The sequence below is a fragment of the Bubalus kerabau genome, chromosome X (assembly GCF_029407905.1).
Source record: "Bubalus kerabau isolate K-KA32 ecotype Philippines breed swamp buffalo chromosome X, PCC_UOA_SB_1v2, whole genome shotgun sequence".
Lineage (NCBI taxonomy): Eukaryota > Metazoa > Chordata > Mammalia > Artiodactyla > Bovidae > Bubalus > Bubalus kerabau.
Window position 1 is genome coordinate 119,241,825 of NC_073647.1, and position 18,494 is coordinate 119,260,318.

Genomic DNA, 18,494 nt, shown 5'->3' on the forward strand with positions numbered 1-18,494 from the left:
AGTGTGAATGCCCAGCCAGTCCAGGTTTGATGCACGATACTGGATGCTTGGGGCTGGTGCACTGGGACGACCCAGAGGGATGGAATGGGGAGGGAGGAGGGAGGAGGGTTCAGGATGGGGAACACATGTATATCTGTGGTGGATTCATTTTGATATTTGGCAAAACTAATACAATTATGTAAAGTTTAAAAATAAAATAAAATAAAATTAAATTAAAAAAAAAAAAGCAAAAAAAAACCCCAATAAATGTTGGGGGAGGGCAAGGAATAATGCAGGGTTGTTAAAATATGTTTGAATTTAAGAGATCAGCGACTTAAAAAATATATATATTTATATATTGAAATATATAAACAAAAATGAAGAAGGAATGATAGAACAGTGATTCTCAAAGTATGGCTCCTTGGATCATTTCAGGGATCCATGAAGTCAAAACTATTTTCATAATATTATTAAGATTTGATTTACCTTTTTCACTAGGTTGACACTGCGCTAATGGTGGAAAAGCTAAAACCACTAGTGCTTTAACATGAGTTAAGGCAGTTGTATTCCTTGTCTTAGTGGTCACTTATTTTTTACTGCCATGTTCAAAAAAAAAAATCACAAGTTTCACTTAAGGGTGTCTTTGCTGAAGTAGTAAAAAGTATTAATTTTATTAAATCAACCCTTGAATATGTGTCTTTATAATATTCTGTGTGATGAAATGGACAGTCTGCACCAGGCATTTCTGCTACACTCTGAACTATGATGGCTGTCTCCAGGAAAAGCGATTGTGCAATTATTTGAGTGGAGAGCTGAACTAGCCACTTTTTTTTTTTTTTTGGTGGAAAGCTATTTTTACTGACAGGCAAACTATGGGTATTCAGACAGAGGTATCTGGCAGACTTTTTCTTGAAAATTAAGATGTGAACCTTGCCAGTTCAAGAAAAACAACTTGGCAGTATTTATTGCCAGTGATAAAAGTCAAGCTTTCAAGTGAAAATTGGAATTTTGGAAACTTGTATCCACCCCTGTGAGTTTAATATCTTGTCAATATTTAAAGACTTTTCAGATGAGACTCTTGGTGATATTAACAAATGTGATTTGGGGGATATTGTGTAATGAGATGTGTCAACATTTGCATAACTCAGTGAACCAATATTTTTGAAATGACTAATGCATGATGTTACAAAATCATGGATGGGTGAAAGATCCACTCAAAGTACAAGATAGATTTTAATGAAACAGGTTATGAAAAGTACATTGATGTGGTTTCAGATTCCACATCGCAAGTATCCTTGAAGAAATTACCATTTCTTCCTAAAAAGTATGCCCACGATTATCTGTAAAGGCTATTGAAATGCTCCGGCCTTTTCTAAACTACAGATTGGTATGAGGCTGGGTATTCTTCCATCAAATATACTTCAGCCAAATCAACATATGACAACAGATTGAATATAGGAGATATGAGAATCTCACTTTCTTCTAGTAAGCCAGACATTAAAGCAATTTATACAAATATACAGTGCCACTTTTTTCACTAATTATCTTTCTTTTGGAAAAAGAAAAAAATGGTTATTTTCCATAAAATATGCTATTTATATTATGCTTACTACTGTTATTTTTAAATTCACTAATACAAACATTCTAAAATTTCTCAGTTTTAATATTGCACATGGTAAATATCAGAAGCTATAAACTACGTAAACAAAAGCTCTTTGGGATCCTTAATAACTATTAAGAATTCTGAGTCTAAAATTTGAGAACTTTTGAATTAGAACATCATTATTTTCCACATAATAATAGTTAATGAAGCAATGGATCTAGGAATTGATCATTGATGGCCACCATATCACAAAAAAGGAGATATTATATACCTCCTGATAGATATTTACAACATCACCTATGAAATATTCTTTTCAAAAAATCTGTCTCTGATAAAACTCTAGATTCCAGTGCTGCTGCTAAGTTGCTTCAGTCGTGTCTGACTCTGTGCGACCCCATAGACGGAAGCCCACCAGGCTCCCCCATCCTTGGGATTCTCCAGGCAAGAATACTGGAGTGGGTTGCCATTTCCTTCTCCAATGCATGAAAGTGAAAAGTGAAAGGGAAGTTGCTCAGTCGTGTCCGACTCTTAGCGACCCCATGGACTACAGCCACCAGGCTCCTCCATCCATGGGATTTTCCAGGCAAGAGTACTGGAGTGGGGTGCCATTGCCTTCTCTGAGATTCCGCTACCAGTTTATAGAAAATATATAAATTTATATATAAAATTTATTATATATTAAATAGAAGGGCAAGATGAACCTGTTAAGGACACACTGGGTATATAAAATGCAAAACCTAGCATAACAGGTCTTTCCATAAGCGACATGACTCCATTTCTTCAATGAATAAATTGCAAGGAAAAGAAAGGGAGAAGCAACCCATGGACTTCTGTTCCTGTTGTGTGGAATGCTTTACCCTGCATTTCCAGTTGGTGAACTCATATTTATCTTTCTTTAAAAAATTTTTTTCTTCCAGTTTTATTGAGATGGAATTGACATACAACATCATGAAATGATTACTATAGTAAGTTTAGTGAACATCCATCAGTGCATATATTGGGTTGGCCCAAAAGTTCGTTCGGTTTTTCTATCCCATTGTGCAGAAAAACTCGTATAAACTTTTTGGCCAACCCAACAGATGCAACATTAAAGAAACAGAGAAAATATACATTTTTTTCCTTGTGATGGGAACTCTCAGGATTTACCCTCTTAACTTTCATATATAACATATAGCAGTGTTAATTATATTTATCATGTTGTGTAATATATCTGTGTGTGTGTGTGTGTGTGTGTTTTAGTCATTCAGTCGTGTCCAACTCTTTGCGACCTCATGGACTGTAGCCCACCAGGCTCCTTTGTCCATGGGATTCTCTAGGCAAGAATACTGGAGTGGGTTGCCATATACATCTCTAGTACTCATTTATTTTGTAATTAAAAGTGTGTATATTTTGACTATCTTCATCCATCCCACTCTCCCCCCATCCCCTGTCTCTGGTAACCACAAATCTGATTTCATTTTCAATGAGTTTGTTTTTGAAGGATAATTGACCTTCAATGCTACGTTAGTTCTTATTACATGGCATTGTGATTTGGTATTTCTATACATTTCGAAATGATCACAGTTTACTCAGTTTTCAAGTCAAAGTTACCTCCTTGGTGAAGCCTTTCCTACCTTCCCCAGACAGAACCCATTACTTCTTATTTGATACTCCAAAGGCATTTTGTACAAATCTCCAGTTTACTGCTCACCATACATGGCATCCCACTCCAGTACTCTTGCCTGGAAAATCCCATGGACGGAGGAGCCTGGTGGGCTGCAGTCTGTGGGGTCGCTAAGAGTCAGACACGACCGAGCGACTTCACTTTCACTTTTCACTTTCATGCATTGGAGAAGGAAATGGCAACCCACTCCAGTGTTCTTGCCTGGAGAATCCCAGGGACGGGGGAGCCTGGTGGGCTGCCGTCTCTGGGGTCGCACAGAGTCGGACATGACTGAAGCGACTTAGCAGCAGCAGCATATCCAAATTGCCTTAGTGGGCCCTGGACATACAACTGAGTACAACAGACCTTACTCTCTCAGAAGTCAAAGTGACAGAGAGGTTCTTGCCTCGGACACGAGGTAGGACTGAAGCGACTGAGCAGCAGTAGCAGCAAGCTGATTAATCCATCTACCTTTGCTCCTCCTACATCTTCAGGTTCTTCACCAGTTTCCTTTATCCAGGAAACCAAACTTGACACAATGTCCTAAGGGGCTGATCATGACTAATCTTGACAGAAGGCAAGTTTAACAATAAGCGCAAATAGTTTCTGAGTGCTTAATCTATGGCAGGCACTGCTCTGAGTGTAGGATGGTAGTAGGGTTAAGAAATCTAGGGCCTGCTATTTTGAGCTTAGAACTTACTTGGGAGATGGCCAGTGATTAACTGAATCCAACTGCAGCTATAGGAAGTGCTGTGAAGAAAATAGAACATTGTGATGTAGAATCAGGGTGTGCGTTGGTGGGGGGGTGGGGGAGTAGTGCAAATTACTCTGACTAGGGTGGTAACGAAAGGAGTGATATCTAAGATGAGATACAAGCGAGCCAGCTGTGTGTGAAATAGCGGGAAAATTTGATTTATAGGCTTGGGAGACAGTAAGTGCAAAGGACCGGAGGCAGGGGAAGAGCTTGGCATGTTTTAATTGTTGGTAGGTGAAGGGGAGCAGCGTTTACCACCTCAAAATATGCCTCTTTAGCGTAAGAATTCTTTTGAGCTGGTTATTTTTAGACATAGGAAAAGCTCTGAAAATCCACTAGAAGTTACTTTTGTAAGAGACATTTACATTTATAAGGGAAATCTCCATTTGTAAGGGTGTCGCCCTCTCCAGTACCAGGAAAAGGAGGATGACTAAAACCTCTAGAAACTCTCAGCAATGGAGATGGCAGTCATGTGTCAGCCCTAGAACCTTACCTGTGCCTTTTTTTTTTTTTTTTTTGAAATTTATTTATTTATTCTGGGCTGTGCTGGGTCTTCATTGTTGGGTGGGCTTTTCTCTAGTTGTGAGTGAGGCTACGCTTCGTTGCAGCACGCAGGTTTGTCATTGCCGCGGCTTCTCTTGTAGAGCGCAGGCTCTAGGGCTTGAGGGCTTCAGCAATTGTGGTTCCCATGGCGCATGGTCTTAGTTGTTACGAGGCATGTGGGATCTTCCCGACCCAGGAATCGAACCCATTTCTCCTGCATTGGCAGGCAGATTCTTTACTGCTGAACCACCAGGGAAGCCCCCTTACCTAAGCTTTGATTGAAGCCGTAATTGGCTTCTCCCTCCACTTCCCAACATCTTCCTTTGTCTTTAGCTGGAGATGGGATTTAAGGTGGTGGCTTGTGCCATTTCCAGGAGTTACTCAGTTTTCCTGGTTCTCTCTCATGTATACAGGAGGTATGCATGTTATTCAACTTCTGTGTGTTTTGTTTTTTCTCCTGCTAATCTGTTTTATTGCTATGGGGTTAGGGAATATCTCAGTCAAGAGCCTAGAAGGGTGGATGGAAAATTATGTTTCCCTCCCTACAAAGACTAAGTGACCTGTGAGTAGTGAGAGCAGATGAGAAGAATGAGATATGAGAGCAAAGGGGTGCCAAAGCTCTCAGTGCCCTGCATGCTGAGGTAAGGGCTTGAGAGATCATTCACAGAGCAATGGGAACTCTTCCAAGGGCTTCAAGCCAGTAAATGACATGGTCTGACTGTGGGCTGGGCAAGAGTCAAGTCTCCATAGACTAGTTAATGTTATTGAACCAGGATCGTTTTGCCCAGGTCTGAAGCAAAGAGAGAGTTTATTCTCAAGGCAGTCAAGCGAGGAGCTGGTAGAAAGAGGAGCAAGGGGCTCGAGATATGTGTGGGATAAAGAATAAAGAAGCAGGCCATCACCGAGGCACAGGGAAAGGTGACTGGAAAGAGGTACTGTTATCTAGTTCTGCACAGGCCTGAGCTACTAAGCTACAGGCTTCTGCTCTTAGCACGAACTGGGGGTGGAAATTTTGGACCTCTGATGTCAGAAGGTCACTGAGCCGAACACTTCCGGGTGTCCGCATGCCCAGTTTGGGGGGAGGGGGTCAGTGGTCCTATCCAATCATTTTTTAAAAAATTTTTATTGGAGTATAGTTGCTTTATGGTATTGTGTTAATTTCCACTATACTCTGGAGAAGGTGATGGCACCCCACTCCAGTACTCTTGCCTGGAAAATCCTATGGACGGAGGAGCCTGGTAGACTACAGTCCATGGGGTCGCAAAGAGTAGGACACGATTGAGCGACTTCACTTTCACTTTTCTACTGAACAGCAAAGTGAATCGGCTCTATGTATAATACATCCCCTCTTCCTTTCTTTTTTTTAAACAGGAAAAAATCAAGCAAAAATTTAATAATCTATACAAGGGAGAGACTCAGGAAAACTAAGTATCTCTGGTCCTATTCAGTCTTAATGAGCTCAGCTCAACCTAGATAACTGATTCCAAGTTCCTGGAAAACAATTCTGGTGAACACCTTGTTGTTAACACCAAGTGGCTTACTTGCCACTTGGACGATATGCAAGTCTTCAAACGACCTTGATTAGTGAAGGCAGGTGAAATGGATTTGACTCGTGATTACCCACTGCATCACGAGGAGGCTTTAGAGGCATCCAGGCAGGAGATGATGGTGGAAGCAAAGCAAGAGACGCAGAGCTGTTGGAAATCTATATGGAGGGTCAGCAGAGTTTTCTGATGGGGTCCCCACATACTGCAGTACCACTGTATCCTTGCAGCCAGGGCTCCTAACCTGGGATCCATGTGTCCCAGGAAATTCCTGAATGCACCTTGGGGAGTTCACACCCCTCTGAAAAGGTATGAGGGATGGTATGTCTGAGTATTGTCTTGGCGGGGGTGGGGGCCCATAGTTTTCATCAGGTTCTCAAAGGTGGTAGAAACCCCAACAGATAGGAGAGGTGATTGAAACTGGAGGAGGGACACGTTGGGGGGTTGTCGTGCCCTTTACTTTTCTGTTTGCTTGGAGGTTTGCATAATAAGCAGCTCAAAATATTGGTGTGCCTTCTGTGCAAGAAGAACAAAGAAGGATTGTTGTGGCAAACCTTTTGAAAGGCACATTGCTACATTTTATGGCTCACGGTCAGTCTGTTCTAAGATTTCCAAGGTATTCTCAGATGGCCACAGCCCCCTTCCTCCCCTATGTGGCTTTGGTGGCCACTTTGTTTCTCCTTCAAGGGGACCACCTTCTGCTGAATTTCATTTTCTGAATTTCACAGAATATATTAAAATTCCTTGAAACAAAGAGCTGGGGTGCTGGGGTTTAAGGGCCCTGACTTGAAAACACTTCTCAGGTGACCCTGAGAAATAACAAAAACCCTGAGCCTCAAATTCTTCTATGTGAAAGAGGACTTATATTTGCTCATTGGGTGATTGGTGATAAAAAAGAAGATCTGGGTAAAACACATATCCCAGCCCTGTGTGACTAAACAGGAGCTTGGCGCTGCTGTCCTTTTCAAGTTGTAGAAGAATCACGCAAAATTGGTGAGCACAGCGTCTTCTTTGCATCATTCAACTGGTCAAGGTAGGATTTAATTTTTATTTTCTTTAAAAAACACTTTTTCACTGAAGTATAGTTGATTTAAAATGTTGTGTTAGTTTCCAGTGTACAGCAAAGTGATTGAGTTATACATATGTATGTATCTATTCTTTTTTAGATTCTTTCCCATTATAGTTTATTACAAGATATTGAGTATAGTTCCCTGTGCTATACAGTAGGTCCTTGTTGGTTATCTATTTTTTTTAATTTATTTCTTTTTGATTTTTGGCTGTGCTGGATCTTTGTTGCAGCGTGGGCTTTTCTTTAGTTGTGGTGAGAGTCGGCTGCTCTCTAGTTGCAGTGCACAGGCTTCTCATTGTGGTGGCTTTTCTTATTGCAAAGCTGTCTCTAGGCCCGGAGGCTTCAGTAGCTGAGGCCCTAGACCACAGGCTCAATCGTAGCGGTGCACGGGCTTACTTGCTCCACCCCATGGGGGATCCTACTGGATCAGGGATCGAACCAGGGTTTCCTGCATTGGCAGGTGGATTCCCAACCACTGGGCCTCTAGGGAAGCCTGCTTATCTATTTTATATATGTGCTGTGTGCTGTGCTTAGTCACTCAAGCATGTCTGACTCTCTGTGGTCCCTTGGACTGTAGCCTGCCAGGCTTCTCTGTCCATGATTCTCCAGGCAAGTATACTGGAGTGGGTTGCCATTTCCTTCTGCAGGGGATCTTCCTGACCCAGGGATTGAACCAGCATCTCTTGTGTCTCCTGCATTGGCAGGAGGATTCTTTACCACTATATTATATATAGTAGTGTGTATGTTTTAGTCCCAAACTCCTAGTTTATCCTTTCCCCTCTTTACCCTTTAGTAACTGCAAGTTTGTTTCCTATGTCTGCTTGTGTATGGAGAGGACTGGGGAAAGCCAGTAGTTATGTTGAATGCCTCTCTCACCCCCCACCACCAGTAATAAGCACCCCAAGGGTCAAGCAGAGTTGGGCTGACACCCTGATTCCCCTGACTCTACTGAAAACTCGCAGCATGTCTTTGAGGTATAGTTTTCTCTTGCTTGTTCAGTTCTGCTTCTGACTAAGTCAGAGCCGTTGGCCTGGTGGCCCTGTGGGCAGCTTGCGGAGGCCACACCGTGGCTGGTCTCCCCACCTCAGCCCCCTTCCCCCTGGTGGCGTCCCAGGCTGCTCCGGGGGACTCATCATGCCTCTCCTCTGCTGCTCCAAGCAGGTCAGTCTCTGGTACCTGGTTCTTCCATTGTTCTCAGCTCAGCTTTCCTTTCTTCTCCTGTAGCTGCTCCCCCACCAAAGCAACTGGCCACGTTCCTCAGGCCCTGAAGCCAATCTGTCTGTTTCTGTTTCCGGGGTTTCAAAGGGTGACAAGAGCAAGGCCTCCGGTAATGGAAGAGCATCTCCTCTCCTCTCTCATTTGACTCTTCCAACTGTTTTAATCACACGGAGGCTTGGAGGGTGTTGTGGAGGCAACACAGGGTGGTGGCTGAGAGAGCAGGCTCTGGTGTCAGCAACTTTGGGTCCCATCCTGGCCCTCCTACCTATTAACTGAGTGACCTCGACCAAGTCACTTAACCTCTCTTTGTCGCCATTTTTTCGCCTCCACCACAGAGATAACACCAGTTACCAGTTACCTCTGGGGCTTATGAGGATAAAGTACTAAGATGACATGGCATATAAAAGGTGTTTAATGAATGAAGAAAATCATGTAAGAAGGGTTCAATTAGTGAAGAAAGTCATGGAAAGAGGGTTCAATGAATGAAGAAAATTCTGGTCACTCAAGTAGTGCCAGACTGCTCTTGCTGCCCTTTTGGACATACTCTTCCCACCCTGTTCTCATCTGCCTGACTTCTTCTTGGGTTTGGCTGTTGGTGAGCCCAGCAAGAACACAAAGGATGGAGGCAGAGTGAAGTCAGAGATCTATTTCCCTGACTCTGTTCCAGCAGAGTCACCTCACTCTGCCTGTGTTCCTTGTCAGGAGGTCACAGCTCTTCTTAAGGCAGCCCTCTCTATGTGACTTCTCCCTTTTGGGTTCCAATGACAAGTCTATCTCCTCCATCTTTGGAGCTAGGAGTGAACACAGTCTCAGGGTACTGTATTGACCCTAACTGGTGTAACTGGGAGCTTCCAGAATGACCTCCTTCTTGGTGGGCTCCTTACTTCTCAAAGGCTTGGACCATTAGGGTGTCTCTCCTCACAAGGTCTGAGGAGATGATCCAATGAGATACTATCTAGAGTATGTTGTTGACTGTAAAGCACTGTGATTACTATAGGGCTTTATTTTTACTAGGAGGTGACCAAACCCTCACAGGTGAAAAAATGACTGTAGGAAAAATATCTGGGAATCTGTGATGTTTACCTTGAGTGTGTGCATGCTCAGTTGCATCAGTCGTGTCCAACTCTTTTGCGACCCCATGGACTGTAGCCCACCAGGCTCCTCTGTCCGTGTGGATTCTCCAGGCAAGAATACTGGAGCGGGTTGCCATTTCCTTCTCCAGGGAATCTTCCCAACCCAGGCAGCAAACCTGCGGCTCCTGTATTGGCAGGTGGATTCTTTCCCACTGAGCCACCTGGGAAGCTGATGTTTTCCTATTTAGGTATTGGGATTATAATTTCAAAACTCAATATATCAAAATGGTACCTCCCTCCCCTCACTGAGAACCTGAGAAAGGAATGTTCTGAGGATCTTTGCTCTATGTAATGGGTCCCTATGGAGGCCTTTTATCTCTTCTGCCACATGATGTGAGGAATTTCAAGGCCTATCTCTTCTAAAGCCTAAAGCCTGCAGCCCCACAATCTCACTGAGGGCTCCACCTGCTCTGTTTCGGTCACCAACACATCTGTCTTTCCAAAAGGTGAGGCAGTTTGATCGACGAGCTAGATCTTCTTGGTCTGTGAATCTGGGGGGCTTTGCCTCATCTCTGAAGACAGTTTGCTACCATTTAATACGTACGTCAGACATTTCCATTTCTGACTTCTTTTTCCCTCAGGCTGTCTGACTGGCTCTGGGAGACATCTTAGGTATCTCACCCTTTTTGGCACTGGCCCCAGGCCAGAATTCAACTTTTTTGACAACCCGGTCCCTGGAGCTAGCAGATATCTCTCAAGAAACATTTCTCTCCACTTTGCAACAAGATCAAGGGTTTCTGCAGTCTCCTCTCTTAACTGAATCCCACCCGCCTCTTCCTGACTGCCTTGGCCAACTTCCTCCCTATTTGTATTAATCAGTGTCCCCTCTGGTTAGGACTTTTCTAAGCTCCATGCCCTCCCCTTCTTCTCTGAAATTTCATCCTCTAGGACATGCTCCCACCCCATCGTCCAGCAGCCTCTCAGTCAGTAAATGTCATCGTTACCTTTACATCCCAGACTCATCTCAGTCATGATGAGAGATACAGCAGTGAGCTATCCTGAAGATAGAGAGCTTAGTTCCCTGCCCAGGGATTGAATCTGGGTAGCCTGGATGAAAAATAGGAATCCTAGCTGCTTGACCACCAGGGGCTCCAGGCAAGAAGCAAAATGGCCCTAACTCTTTCCCCTCCTTTGAAAGCAAGAATGTTTCAAGGAGGTGAAAACTGGAAAAACAAGTATACAAAGTTTATTATTACAGACTCAGTATAACACGTGGGCGGAGAAGGCAATGGCACCCCACTCCAGTACTCTTGCCTGGAAAATCCCATGGATGGAGGAGCCTGGTGGGCTGCAGTCCGTGGGGTCGCTAAGAGTCGGACACGACTGAGCGACTTCACTTTCACTTTCATGCATTGGAGAAGGAAATGGCAACCCACTCCAGTGTTCTTGCCTGGAGAATCCCAGGGACGGGGGAGCCTGATGGGCTGCCGTCTATGGGGTCGCACGGAGTTGGACACGACTGAAGCGACTTAGCAGCAGTAGCAGCATAACACGTGGGAGAGCACACAGAGAAATAGTTTATTTAAGACAGAACAAGGCAGAAATGCCCACCTAAGGAGAAAGGGTATGGGCATCTTCTCTAATGAGGAGCACTTTAAAGAGGTGATTTAAATCAGTAATAATTCATGCAGTGAATGAAGAGTCCTTCATCACATCGTGAGAAAGTAAAGTTACCTTGCGTCTGTGGCCACAGAATTTTGGCTAGAATTCTGAAGCGTTCTACGTGTTTAGGAGGTAGGGACCGTCCTTAAAGTCAGTTTTTATTATTTACCCATCTTTTCCCGAAATCAGTTCAATTTAACTGTGTGTGAGGGGCAACTTCTTGATTTAGGTTGAGTTGTACTGGACAGAACACTGAACTCTCAACTGTTTTCCTTAATTGATCTCCAAGGGTGACCCTTTCCCCTCTGAACATTATTACCTCTTATTAAACCTGTTGCTCTTCTTCTCCACTCCTGTGTTTCCTTAGCCATTCTCCCCCAAACATAACATTTTTGTTCCTGTGAAGGTCACAATGAAAAAAAGAGCCAAACTGGGCTCAGGACAGTGGCAGAGATGTGCTTTAAACAAATCAAGTAATAAGCTGAAGTTGCCAACAAGGTCATGGTAAACCCTGGCTGTTCATGGAGAGTTATGGTTAGACAGAGAGAGCTAGAATGATCCAGAATCCTGAAGGGCATGTGTGAATGGCAGAGTGCTGAAACCAGCACCTTGCATTCTAAACCCACTCAAGAACAGGGTCAGCGATTTAGCAAAACCATCTGGTTTCACACAGGCGTTTTGTTAGCGTCAGCAACACAGACAGGTGCAATAAGCCCCTTTTAAAAGGAAGTGGAAGCACATTGGCTTAAGAAAACTTTGTGTTGAAGTGTCATATATGTACAGAAAAGTGGGGACTTCCCTGGCGGTCCAGTGGTTAAAACTTGGCCTTCCAATGCAGGGGGTACAGGTTCAATCCCTGGTCAGGGAGCTAAGATGTCTTGTGGCCAAAAAACCAAAACATGAAACAGAACCAATATTATAACAAATTCAGTAAAGTCTTTAAAATAGTCCATATTAAAAACAAATCTTTAAAAAAATAAAAAGTGCACAAATCTTTAGTGTGAGCTCACTGAGCAAACTGAGCACACCCATGCAGCCAGCACCTTGATCAGAGACAGAGAATGACCAGTGACTTCTGATTCCTCCCAGTCACTATCCAACCCTTTCTCCCTCTTAGCACTTTCTCTAGCATGTTATGTATTTTAGTTATCTTATTTGTAATCTATCTCTCCCACTGGAACATAAGCTTCATGAGGGCAGAGATTTGAGTTCTGTTCTGTTAAGTGCTATATCCCCAGCTCCTTGACCTGTGCCTAGCACATTGTTATCACTCAGTCAATATTTGTGAAATGAATGGATGAAACTCTGCAATAAGAAATGCTAAAAAATGTGGCCGAGTGGTTAAAGTGGTGGACTGCTGCTGCTGCTAAGTCACTTCAGTCGTGTCTGACTCTGTGCGATCCCATAGACGGCAGCCCACCAGGCTCCCCCGTCCCTGCGATTCTCCAGGCAAGAACACTGGGGTGGGTTGCCATTTCCTTCTCCAATGCGTGAAAGTGAAAAGTGAAAGGGAAGTCGCTCAGTCGTGTCCGACCCTCAGCGACCCCATGGACTGCAGCCCACCAGGCTCCTCCATCCATGGGATTTTCCAGGCAAGAGTACTGGAGTGGGGGTGCCATTGCCTTCTCCGAAGATGATGGACTAGAAATGCTTAAAAATAAGTCTAACCTTCAGCAGATGAATGGACAAAGAAAATGTGGTCTAACCATACAATGAAATATTATTCAGCCATAAAAAGGAATGAAGGATACCTGCTACAATATGGATGAACCTTAGAAACAAGGATGCTGAGTGAAAGAAGCTAAACACAAAGGACCACGTACTGTATGATTCCATTTATATGCAGTGTCCGAAACAGGGAAGTCTATAGAGACAGGAAGTAGATTAGTGGTTGCCTAGGGCTGGAGGAGGGGGAAATTGGAATGGCTGTTTAGTGGGTAAGGGTTTTCTCTGGAGGTGATGAAAATGTTTTGGAACTAAATAACGGTGATGGCTGCATAACACTGTGAATGTACTCAGTGCTATCGAATTGTATACTTATTTTTTTCTTTCTTTTTAAAAAATATTTATTTATTTGTGCCAAGTCTTAGTGCCTTAGTGGCACACAGGATCTTCAATCTTCTTTGCAGCACGTGGGATCTTTAGTTGTGGCACGTGGGATCTAGTTCCCTGACCAGGGATTGAACTTGGGCCCCTTGTATTGAGAGTGCAGAGTCTTAGCCACTGGACCACCAAGGAAGTCCCTCACTTTCTTTTATGTGATTTTCACCTCAATAAGCAAATATTAAAAAATCCTCAGAGGGACTAAATTTGCTGAACACATTTTCTTCACCACCAGAAAAAGTGGATTCTGGTGACTGTAGGATTCTTTATTTGAGAAAGGTGATGGATATGTAGGCAAAAATTTGGAGGAAGTGGCCTAGGCTACAGTACTCTATGTAGGGAGGATTTCTAGCCATGGGAATTGGAAGATGGGAGCCAGCAAAGTTGATTGAAGGTAGACGAGGATGGAGAAAAAGATACAGAGATGACAGCGCTGAGAAAAGAAACCTGGGATGAACCACTTTAAAGGGTTTCTCGACAGAAATGCAGCCCTTTGTGGTGTTAGGGAGCGTTTCTGAATACAAAGCGTGCATGAGTGCTCAGTCGATTCGGTTGTGTCCAACTCTTTGCGACCCCACGGACTGTAGCCCTCCAGGCTCCTCTGTCCCTGGGATTCTCCAGGCAAGAATACTGGAGTGGGTTGCCATGCCCTTCTTCAAGGGATTTTCCTGACTCAGGGATCAACCCTGACTCTTAACATCTCTTGCACTGGCAGGTGAATTCTTTACCACTGAGCCACCAAGGAAGCCCTCTGAATACAATAGGTAACATTAATGAGTACAGCACTATGGAGATTGGTTCGAAGACTTTTTTTAACTTCTTTTTTTTCATTGAGCTGTAGTTGATTTACAATAGTGTGTTAGTTTCAGGTGTACAGCAAAGTGAGTCAGTTACATATATATATTCTTTTTCAGGTTTTTGTCCATTATAGTTATTATAAGATAGTGAATATTATTCCCTGTGTTATACAGTACATCTTTGTTGTTTATTGTATACATGGTGTGTTTTTTTTTTAAAAAAACTGAAGTATAGTTAATTTACAATGTTGTATTAATTGGTTGGAAATCTCTTAAAAGAAAGACTTCTGAATCCAGGGAGACAAGGCCTTATAGTGGTTTGAATGGTGGTCCCCCAAAGATATGTTCATTTTCTAATCCCTGGAATCTGTGAATGTGACCTTATTTGGCAAAAGGTCTTTGCACATGAAATTAAGAATCTTAAGATGCAGAGATCTCCCTGGATTTTCTGGTGAGGGGGGAGTTAAATTCCAATAACATGTGTCCCTAGAAAAGAAAGGCAGAGAGAGATTTGAGACAGACAGAAGAAAAGAAGCCAGACACAGAGTTGAAGGTGTAGTAGTGGAGGGAGAGATTGGAATGACGTGGCCACAAGCCAAGGAAGGCCAGCAACCACCAGATGCTTGAAAGTATTTAGCCCTGCCTGTGGGCACTTTGATTTTGACCTTCTGGCCTCCAGGCTGTGAGAGCATAAATTTCTGTTGTTTGAAGCCACCAAATTTGTGGTAATATGTTACAGAAGTCCCAGGAAACTAATTCAGGCCTCCAGTGGTAAACCCAATAAGTTGGAGAAAAAACTACACACAAGGTCAAGAGTTTGGGTCCTTGGGAATCCCAGGAGTAGAGAAGATCCCCAGGTCCCCTTTGTGTCTGTGAGGATGAGCTGATGGTCACCTGGCTTGTATATTGGCCCCTGTGGGCACTCATGTGGCCGACAGCAAATGAGGCATTCACGGGCTAGCTGGCTCACAGCATTTCATATTTTTTGGCCTGTCAGCATTAACGCTGCAAGAATATAGGTAGGTGCTTGGGTCACAAGTAAGAGTGTGAAGACTTTAAAACAGCACTCAAAGAGAAAGCAATCTATATTTGCTTCGTGGAAATAAAATTTTACTGCTCTGTGAGCTCGGTTTATTAATTCAGAGTAGGGAAAGGAAATTGGCAAAGTCTGTCACCTTTTATTTGATCAAGTGACCAGCCACCTGAAGCGGACATGTTTTAAAGACACTGGGTGATAAATGTTCACTTGTGAAGATGGAAGGAGGGAGGGAGAGAGTTTGATTTTGAAAGAACAATGCAGCCAAGTGTTTATTCATCATACGTGCAGTGCTCCTAAGACAAGGATGTTGAATTTCAAAATTCTTATTGAAAACTTTTAAAACTTCCTTTCTCTGATTGTTGCAGAGAGGGAGGTAGAATTGAGAGGAGAAAGGAGAGGATCTTTGACACACTTACCTATTTAACATTTAAAGCCTTGACTATACGCCTTAGCAGTACCAGGAGGCTGTTGGGTTTTACAATGTTTAAAACCCTTGGACATTGTCTTTGCTTTTATTCACATGTAATTTCATACTTTATGTTTAAAGACCTGGATTTCCTAGGTAAGAATCACTCCCTTCTCTTTCAATTCACAGATGATAGTTACTTAGAGAATGGAGACTGGACTGATTATTTTCTTTTTTTTTAAATATAAATTTATTTATTTTAATTGGAGGCTAATTACAATATTGTATTGGTTTTGCCATACATCAACATGAGTCCGCCACGGGTATACACGTGTTCCCCATCCTGAACCCCCTATATCCTAAAGAATTATGGTAAAACTTGACTGAAAATTTCTGGACTACAGAAACAACTTCTCTGCCAATCCCTTCTACTGTTTCCATCTGTTTCATCTCATAAAAGCAAGATAAAGTTGTATTTTCTCAGTTGTTCCTTTCTATCATGTTTCTCACCTCAGTCTGTATTTAAGGGACACTATTATTATTATTTGTGTGTGTATGAGTGCTCAGTCATGTCCGACTCTTTGTGACCCCATGGACTGTAGCCCACCAGGCTCCTCTGTCCATGGGATTTTCCAAGCAAGACTCCTGGAATGAGTTGCCATTTCCTACTCAAAGGGATCTTCCTGACCCAGGGATCAAACCCTCATCTCTTGTGTCTCCTGCTTTGGCAAATGGATTCTTTATCACTGTACCTCCTGGTAAGCCCATATATATTATATGTTATATGTCATATGTTATATTATATATCATATATATTATATTATATATTATATGACTCCACAAGTCATTTAATAATGTCCCTTTACCCCCTATACCCATGGGCCATAGAGATTCTAAATAGAAGGAGGTGGAGTTCTGCCTTATATCTGGAATATTTCTTTTCTTATGTTAGTTTTTGTTTAAAGTAAGGCAAAATCCATATTGTGTTGTCAAGATTTAGACGGGGAAGCAGAGCCACCGTGGATATTCTAAGAATGAATCCTTTTGCTGATGTGGGAGGCACGGCACGGGGAAGCAGAGCCACTGTGGATATTCTAAGAATGAATCCTTTTGCTGATGTGGGAGGCACGGGGGGAGTGAATGTCTAGAAGCGAGGAGTCAAAAGATCAGAGAGTCACTAGCCACTACCAGAAGCATTGGCAGAACTGGACAAATCAGAGGTTTCGGGAAAGTTCAAGAAGCCAAGCGCATCCAGCTGTCCAAGTGCGGCGGTGAAGGGAGAGTTGGTGGAGAGGTTTATGGGAGGCTGAGGCCTCTGTGTAACTCCTGCCTGTGTGGGGCCACAGACAAGCCCCGGGTGGAGGGCCTGAGTCAGCCGTTGGCTAGCGGAGCCGGTGGTAGGAAACGCGAGCTTGAGGTGGAGCAGGGGAGAGTCGGATAAGCTAGCCTCTGCAGGGCACCTCTGTTTCTGTCCATCTCTACATCTGCTGGGGTGGGGGCTGCCAATGGTAGTGACTCCTGCTTGCCTTCTGCCTGCAGTTAGTTCTCACACAAGTTCCACTTCTGGCAAACTCTAACCCGGAATCATACAAGAGAATGAGCCTCTAGGAAACTATGGAGTCTCCTCTCTTAATCAAGCTGCTGCTGCTGCTGAGTCACTTCAGTTGTGTCTGACTCTGTGCGACCCCATAGACGGCAGCCCACCAGGATGCCCCGTCCCTGGGATTCTCCAGGCAAGAACACCCGAGTGGGCTGCCATTTCCTTCTCCAATGCATGAAAGTGAAAAGTGAAAGTGAAGTCGCTCAGTCATGTCCTACCCTTAGCGACCCCATGGACTGCAGCCTTCCTGGCTCCTCCATCCATGGGATTTTCCAGGCAAGAGTCCTGGAGTGGGGTGCCATTGCCTTCTCCTCTTAATCAAGCTGCTATAGCACAATTCAGCCCAGCCCCCGCTATCATGATAACTGAAATGACATAGAAACAAAAGCCACTTAAAAAAATTCAATAGATTAAAAAAAATTTGAAGTATTGTTGATGTACATTGCTGTGTTAATTTCTGCTGTACAGCAGTGATTCAGTTATACATGTTTGTATTATATATATACTCTTTCTAAAATGTTCTTTTCCATTATGGTTTATTATAGGATATTGAAAGTGATATCCAGTAGGACCTTGTTGTTCATCCATTCTGTGTATAAAAGCTTACATCGGCTAACCCCAATCTCTCACTCCATCCCTCCTCCAACCCCCTCCCCCTTGGCAACTACCACTCTGTTCTCAAAGTCTGTAATTCTATTTTGGTTTCATGGATAGTTTCATTTGTATCCTATCTTAGATTCCACATATAAGTGATATCATTTATGTGATAAGTGTCTATTATGACTTACTTCACTTAGTATTAATATGATAATCTCTAGTTGCATCCATGTTGCTCCAAATGGCATTATTTCCTTCTTTTTTATGGCTGAGTAGTATTCCATTGTACATACCATATCTTCCTTATCCATTCATCTGTCGACAGACATTTAGGTTGCTTCCATGTCTCACGTATTATGCATAGTTCTGTTATGAACCTAAGGGTGCATGTTTCTTTTTGAATTTTAGTTTTGTGTGGATATTTGCATTTCTTTTCCATGGGGATGGTCTTGATCCCTATCTCCTGTACAATGTCACAAACCTCAGTCCGTAGTTCATCAGGCACTCTATCTATTAGATCTAGTCCCTTAAATCTATTTCTCACTTCCACTGTATAATCATAAGGGATTTGATTTAGGTCATACCTGAATGGTCTAGTGGTTTTCTCTAGTTTCTTCAATTTAAGTCTGAATTTGGCATTAAGGAGTTCATGATCTGAGCCACAGTCAGCTCCCGGTCTTGTTTTTGCTGACTGTATAGAGCTTCGCCATCTTTGGCTCTAAAGAATATAATCAATCTGATTTCAGTGTTGACCATCTGGTGATGTCCATGTGTAGAGTCTTCTCTTGTGTTGTTGGAAGTGGGTGTTTGCTATGATCAGTGCGTTCTCTTGGCAAAACTCTATTAGCCTTTGCCCTGCTTCATT

The 18,494-nt window shown here is 43.1% G+C and overlaps 1 long non-coding RNA gene across 1 annotated transcript in view; it reads left to right on the plus strand.

Moving 5' to 3' along the window:
- Positions 1-5,199: 5,199 nt before the first annotated feature.
- The window catches only part of LOC129639883 (uncharacterized), a 158,162-nt gene continuing 144,867 nt past the window's right edge, over positions 5,200-18,494 (plus strand). Inside the window, exons 1-2 of the long non-coding RNA XR_008708642.1 lie at positions 5,200-6,374; positions 7,035-7,098. This is a non-coding gene — a long non-coding RNA (uncharacterized LOC129639883). The remainder of the gene's footprint in view (positions 6,375-7,034; positions 7,099-18,494) is intronic.